Here is a 7,440-nt window from a genome sequence, read left to right as displayed (position 1 = left end):
ACCCCCCCCCCCTCAATATAAACTACTATAGGTTTATATTTTTGTATTTAGTTTTATATTCTTAGTGAGGGCTGATAACTGTAATTTCCTCACGTTGTGTTTGTTGTTATTTAGTTCCTTTTATACCTGAAATTCAATTATAGAATCCTTAGTTTCCTTTCCTTAATAAACACTTTCTATTTATTTATATCATCAATATATTTGCTTTGATAAACATGGGTATTACGAGACAAAATTGTGATACAGGGGGCGGCCATTATATCATTTCAATGAAGACGACATGTTATTAATAATGCTTTTAATCCTTTGAAATATTTTTTCTAGCTATAAGTTTACATGTAAACAAGCATGTTTTTTGCCTCTTTTGTTTGAAAAATTGGATGAAATAAAAACTGCGATAACTCTATTCCATTGGAAATAAAATCTTTGGGCACCCTAGCAAGTTTTAAAACAAGTCTTAAAAATAGTTTTCTTGAAGAATATAGTAATTTTCGTTGAATAAATCTAAATTGCTTTTCTTTCTAAATCTTGATTCTATCCCCTTTCCCCTGTTATTATAACAAAACAAAATAAAAAATAAACATTATAAACTTTGTGTGCTGGGTTTCCCCCGCCCCCCCCTACGATCCTTTCTTCTCCTTTTCCTCTCTATTTTTCAATACCTTTCCTCTATCTACTACTTTTCCTTTTCCTCCTTTTCCTTTTGTTCTAAATTGTTTTTGTTTTAATTGGTTTTATTTAAATTGAACATGGATGTATCGCTGCAGAAGGGCCTCTCATTCAAAACAACCAACAGTGGTTAGAGAGGCCCTTGCTAAATTAAAATGTAAAAATTGTGCAATTGAAATTGTTTTTAATTAAATATTTAGTCAAATATATATCTATCTATCTATCTAAGTCGTCTTCATTACATTAATATATACGACCAAGACTGTTTATTATTATAAATTATTTTAAATTTGCTCTTATCGCAGTTTTGAAAGATTAGATAGATACCATTAAGAGGGTCACTGGAAATTATGTCTACGCCGTCTCTTTAATGCTAAAGGGACTGTTAGCAAAATTCAAGTGACACTCCATGCAAAGATGACAATGCCCGATTCACAACTGTACCCTTGAAACATTTATCTTATCAATAATGATAATTATAAACTTTAGAACAGTAAAAATGCTCAAGTCACTTTTTGAGAGAAACCATAATTGAATGTAAGTAGTTGTAAAAATTATAAAAAGTGATATTTAATTCATTTTTGAAATTACACTCACAGTCCCTTTAAGGTTCTCTGAAGGGGTTTGAAGTATACCATATGACAAGGTTAATTAAAAAAGCGCTATATTTAATATTTGATTTGGTGCCAAATGGCAAGCCACTGAGGGCTGAGGACTTGGCACGTTTAGATTTTTTAAGCCGTTCGTTAACGGGTTGTTAAAATCGTTAATCTTTAGATTATAAGAATTCAACGTTCAATCGTTTTTTTTCCTCAAAGTTTTCATTCGTTAACGTTCAAAATTGTGTAAACACGTTAAAGAAAGATATTTTAGAAATCTTTAACATGATAAATTTAAATAAGTATCAAAATCGTTTCTATGTTCTTTTCTGTAAGTTGCATGCAATTCAAAGTAGAAATAGAAAGTAAAGTCATTGTTAGTTTTAAACAAATCTTTTCGTTTTTCGTAATCCTTTTTATTAAAGAATAGTTTGCTATTAACGTTCTCTATTGGTTTCAAAATTCCATAACGGACTTTTACGTTAGTTTTAAAAAAATTGCCATTTCTCAACAGAACATTGCCTTGCCCTAACTATGGACAAACAACTGTCACCTTATTAAAATCCTTTTGAACTTTTTGTTAATCATATGTAGTTTTTTACAACACAATAATGTGTTCTTTATAAGAGCTTAATTAATTACATTGCATCCTAAATATCCCTTTATTTGAAATACCAAGTATTATATACTTGGCAGATAAAAGCAATGATTCTAACTTTTTATGTACATCAGTACCAAATTTTCTGTTTATTCTTTTTAAAGTTAGAGAAACAATAAATTGAGAAATCATTGTTATCTCCTCACCTGTTTTATTACTGTAAGTTTCATATATTTGGCAGATGAAAGCTAGGATACTAATTTTTTATGTACGTTCATACCAAATTTTCTGTTTATTCTTTTTTAGGTAAAAGAAAAACAATAAATTAAGAAATCATTGTTATCTCCTCACCTTTTTTATTAAAATTAATTTAAAGGATTTTTTAAGCTTGTGAATGATTTAATTCAAATATACTTCAGCCGACCTTTGAACTTCTCTTCTTAATTTAGAAATAAGAAAGAGACAGAGCAAAATCCCTGGAAGTACTTTGAACTGTTTAGCATAAAAGACAATTATATGTTTCTACAAATTTACACATTAAAAGATATAAATCCTTTTCTTCCGAATTTTCAATATTTCTCAATTCTATGTAATGGTTTTACTCTGACTGGTTTGAAATTACAGTACTATATATATAGTTAGAAGAGGGAAAAGGGGGGGGGGAGCACGAGAAGAGGGTTGGGGGGAAAGGGGGATGGTGTTGGAATGGGAATTCCAATATCTATTTCATCCCAAAGATTCATCTGTCTGAAAGATAGGGTTAGAAAATAGAAATCTTTCCAAGAAATGGTGGCAAGTTGAGTTGAAATGGAAAATTTTAAATTACTATTGACCATTTTATAAATATAGATTTATTGGGAATATGATAGGGATAAAATAAAGGGGGGGGGGATCTGAACCACTGTTTTTTAAACTTCCCGAAACTATTTCTCGTTTTAATCACAATTTTAGGCCCATTTGCCAATAGAATTTGACTTGTTCTTGAAAAATGGATAAGCCCTTGGGAAAAATGTTCTGCAACATTCAGATTTGTAAATCATTCTTGAGTCTTGACATTCAGATTTTAGGTTTATATGTTTTAGGGGATTTTTTTTCGGTTAATTTAAAAGAATTACGAAATGTTGCCCAGCCTTAGTTGATAAAAGGATCATCTATGAACCCTGTTAGAACTATCGACATCTACATTGACACTTTTATTCCAGAATATTGATATATTTACAAGTCAAGATTTAAGCTTTATCTTTTTAGTATTCAGTGGTCAGTGTACAGTGTTCATGCAGTAGATCAATGTTAATTATTTAGTAAAAAATGTTAATTGTTCAGTATATCAATGTTAATTATTTAGTAAAAAAATGTTAATTGTTTAGTATATCAATGTTAATTATTTAGTAAAAAAATGTTGATTGTTCAGTACATCAATGTTAATTATTTAGTAAAAAACTGTTAATTGTTCAGTATATCAATTTTAATTATTTCGTAAATAAATGTTAATTGTTCAGTATATCCAGCGTTCACTGCTAATTATTCAGTGTTAAGTTCCGTGTTCAGTGTTCAACGTATCTTAATTTTTAATGTTAATTGTTAATAAACTTATGACCAGGTATATAAATGAAACTAATTACCCTTTATATAAATGAAACTAATTACCCTGTATATAAATGAAACTAATTACCCTGTATATAAATTAAACTAATCACCCTGTATATAAATTAAACTAATTACCCTTATATAAATGAAACTAATTACCCTGTATCAACTGTGAAGATGTAAAAGTTTGACGTGATCAACTGCGAAGATGTAAAAGTTTGACGTGTTCAACTGTGAACATGTAAAAGTTTGACGTGTTCAACTGTGATGATGTAAAAGTATGACGTGATCAACTGTGAAGATGTAAAAGTTTGACGTGATCAACTGCGAAGATGTAAAAGCATGACGTGTTCAACTGTGAAGATGTAAAAGTTTGACGTGTTTAACTGCGAAGATGTAAAAGTTTGACGTGTTCAACTGTGAAGATGTAAAAGTTTGACGTGTTCAACTGTGATGATGTAAAAGTATGACGTGTTCAACTGTGAAGATGTAAAAGTTTGACGTGTTCAACTATGAAGATGTAAAAGTTTGATGTGTTTAACTGCGAAGATGTAAAAGTTTGCAGGTTCAAGTACGCGCAGTTTTAACCTACAGTTTAATTTTAAAACTATCAAAAAAAATGTTCATCAAGAAATTTTTCAAAGCGTATTTTCGTTAAAAGATGAGATGTAAATAAGTTTAAGATCTAAAGAGATTCTGTTTGAATGAATGTTCAGAAAATATTTTTCATATTTCATGATCCAAGTTCCTCTGAATATTTTAGTAAGTTGACAGAGAACTTTATTTTACGAATAGTTTAAAGGGTTTGATCGCAAATAATGAAATTAAATTAGGTTGACTTACTAGGTCTTTGAAGACGTATTTTCTGGAATATCCGATTCACAACCCTTTAATGCTCTGTCTTGTAAAGAATCCATGAGATATTTATAATTTTCTCATTAAAAACTGATTTTTTATGTTGGGATTTATTCATAAAACTCTTGTACTTTTGCTTTTTAAACTGAAAAAAAGATAACCGTAAGAATTAAACCCTTAAAGTTAGAAAAATGACTTTATTTTTAATATTTTATTTTAAGGGTCTGGTGCCGTTGTGATACAGCAAGCTCCTCTTTGAGAGGAAGTTCTCTTGAAATTACTTATACAGTCCCTTTAAATATTTATTTAATAAAATTCTATCAATTGTTTTTTAAAATGGTAATTTTATAAAAACTATTCTCTCTTATCCTAAAATGGTTTGGTTCTATTGACACGGGGCCGCTAATCCCTTTAATTTTTAAACAAAAAATTTAGTTTTTAAAGGATTTGGTTTTCAGAATAACCCTTGTCCCTTTTTGAACTGAGGTTAGATATAAAACTACTGGATTTTTAATTTTTACAATTAAAATTAGGGAAGATTGGTTAGAAGGGAATTCTGTTAATTGTTAATTGACAGACAATATAAGATTCTGTTAATTGTTAATTGACAGACAATATAAGATTATTATATTACTGTAAAAGCAAAAACAAAATGTGAAGAAAAATGAAAAAGTTTTTTTCATATTTACAATCTGAAATAATTAAAAAAAAGGGTGGTGAAACCAATTCACACTTTTTCTCTCATAGGCTTAATTATTACCCGATCTTAATGAAAGGTAGTTCAATTATGGCCTGGTAGTTTAAATTTGTAGAGAAGAGTTTTAGACTGATGTTCCTCAATGGGGTTAAAGAATGTTGATAAACTTAAAGTTTACATGTTTTACATTTAATTAAACTTACTCAACTCTGAAACTGAAATTTATAACATAAATTAGAACAGTTAAGATAAACTTTCATTATACTCTTACAGTTGTTTGCAAGGAGGGGAAGGCCAGCCACTTTCGAGCCACATACCGAGCCACAATATTATCATTTAAATAGATTTGTTTCTTAAACCGTTAATTTAATGCAATCTTTTTAAGTTCTGGCTTTGAGATTGTTCTGTTTTTGTCCGCAATATTAAACTGAAGAAAGTCACACATATTTCAGGGTTTATGAGGTTCAATTTTTTGCAAGTCATAATAGAATTTATTGAACTTTTTTATGTGACGCAATGATTTTTGGAAAAGTTAGGCCAAGTTACTTGTATGCCATCAAGTGTCCGGAGAGTCGTTACTCAAATAGATTATCAAGTACAATAGGTGGCAACAGAGAAATGGGCGAATTATACACAACGTCACAAGTTTCAAATATAACAAGGAAAACAAAATGTTCTGAAATTAGTTGCAATGTTTTCCAAGATTTAATAATAAAGTGTAAGGACAGAAACTAAAGAACACATAAAAATGCACTTTTTTATTGTAAGATAAGTACTTTATTCTAAAATTTTCACTATTATTAATAATTTTGTCAGACACAAAAACTGAATTGGCACTTGTGGCGTCAGAATACACCTGTACTGAGAGTACAAATTTCATGTTGTCATCTATGTACTAGAATCTGTTTGGGATTAGTATTATGATTTGGTTTATAATGTTTTATTCAGAAAACTCTAAAAATGTTTGGGATAGAATGCTCTAAGGGATTTATTTACTGTACACACAAATTCTGTAATGCACATTACAAAATGAACTTGGTTTTGGGGATTAAAAACTGGTTAATCAATCTGAGCCCGAATTTAAAGAATTTAAGCCGCGGTTTAAATTTAAGCCCCGGCTCAAATATGGATTTGTATTACATTTTTCAAGATTTAAGTCGGCGGTCAATTAAAATCGGTTTTTGGGGGATTTTAGACATGGCTTAAATTCATTAAATTTGGACAATGTTTACCAACACTCTAATTAGGCTAATGTCGAAACTATATCTACAGTTTCGACATGAGAGGATTTGGGGGAATAGGCAAATAGATCTTTTCCCTTGTCTGTCAGTTTGTTTGTCCATGTAGTCCCTATCGTGAAATAATCGGTTCAATTTCTGGTTTTGGGTTAAGTCCAGTTCCGGATGCGTTTGTTGACAAACAACCACTATACATTCTTACAGCTTCCGAATCTGAGTTCATTGTGAATTAAAGAATTTGGTGTATTCTGAGTACACAATTCTTGTATGGCCTTCCCTTACCTTGGAATGCTTAAACTTATTAATTTTTCCAACTTCATAATTTAAGACAACTATTTTAATTTTCTCTTTGATGCATAGGGTAGGGTAGAGGACGGTATAATGTCTGGTTGGTGTTTCAAAAAATCAAAAGTTTACTAATCCCTTGAAAAATGGATATGGTATAACATGTATCACTATTTGTCTAAATCCACCCTAGCACCCAAACCATTAAAGTTTTAATAAGTTAGCCTTGAAAAGTTTTGATAATATGCAGAATTATGCACATTTGGATGTGGCGCAAATGATGAACTGAAAAGAATGTGGCTAGGAGGTAGCTTACCTTCCTCCCCTCGTTGTATACAATGGAACCGTTTAATCTTTCACGTCCAAACTTGAAGATAAGAAAATGTTCTTGAGAAACCCTAATTTAATGTTACAGATTAGGACCCAGGGGAGACAAAACCTTGAGGGCTTGTTCAGGACTTTTCGCTCAACAGTAAACTTTACTATTTTGAAAGTTATGTATGTACTATTGTAAAGTAACAACGTTAAAAAAATCTCCATTTTGTTAAAAAGAATATTATCAGAAGCTCATTGATATTAAAAATTTCAAAAATTGAATATTTTGTGATTTTTTTTATTTGTGTTAAGAAAGACATATTGGTAAATAAAATTCAATATTTTCTTCTATGAATGTAAAGTATATGATGTATGTTTGTATATCCGAATATAACTCAGGAATGTCTTAAACGGTTTGCCTCAAATTTTGATTGGGGAAAATCGGTAGACCCACGGGAATGTTCTTGCTGGGTTCCCAAGCTGAAGCTACCAAACAAGTTGTGATTAGAACTTTTTAACCCTCAAAAAGATCTGATAGAAACAACGCTCACAAATTGAAAACTTTTTGAATAATGTTTTTTTAAAACTCCTATCTTT

Source organism: Eurytemora carolleeae, unplaced genomic scaffold (assembly GCF_000591075.1).
Source record: "Eurytemora carolleeae unplaced genomic scaffold, Eaff_2.0 scaffold1988, whole genome shotgun sequence".
In the NCBI taxonomy this organism is placed as follows: domain Eukaryota; kingdom Metazoa; phylum Arthropoda; class Copepoda; order Calanoida; family Temoridae; genus Eurytemora; species Eurytemora carolleeae.
The sequence above is the reverse complement of the archived record's forward strand: the minus strand, read 5'-3'. Positions refer to the sequence as shown.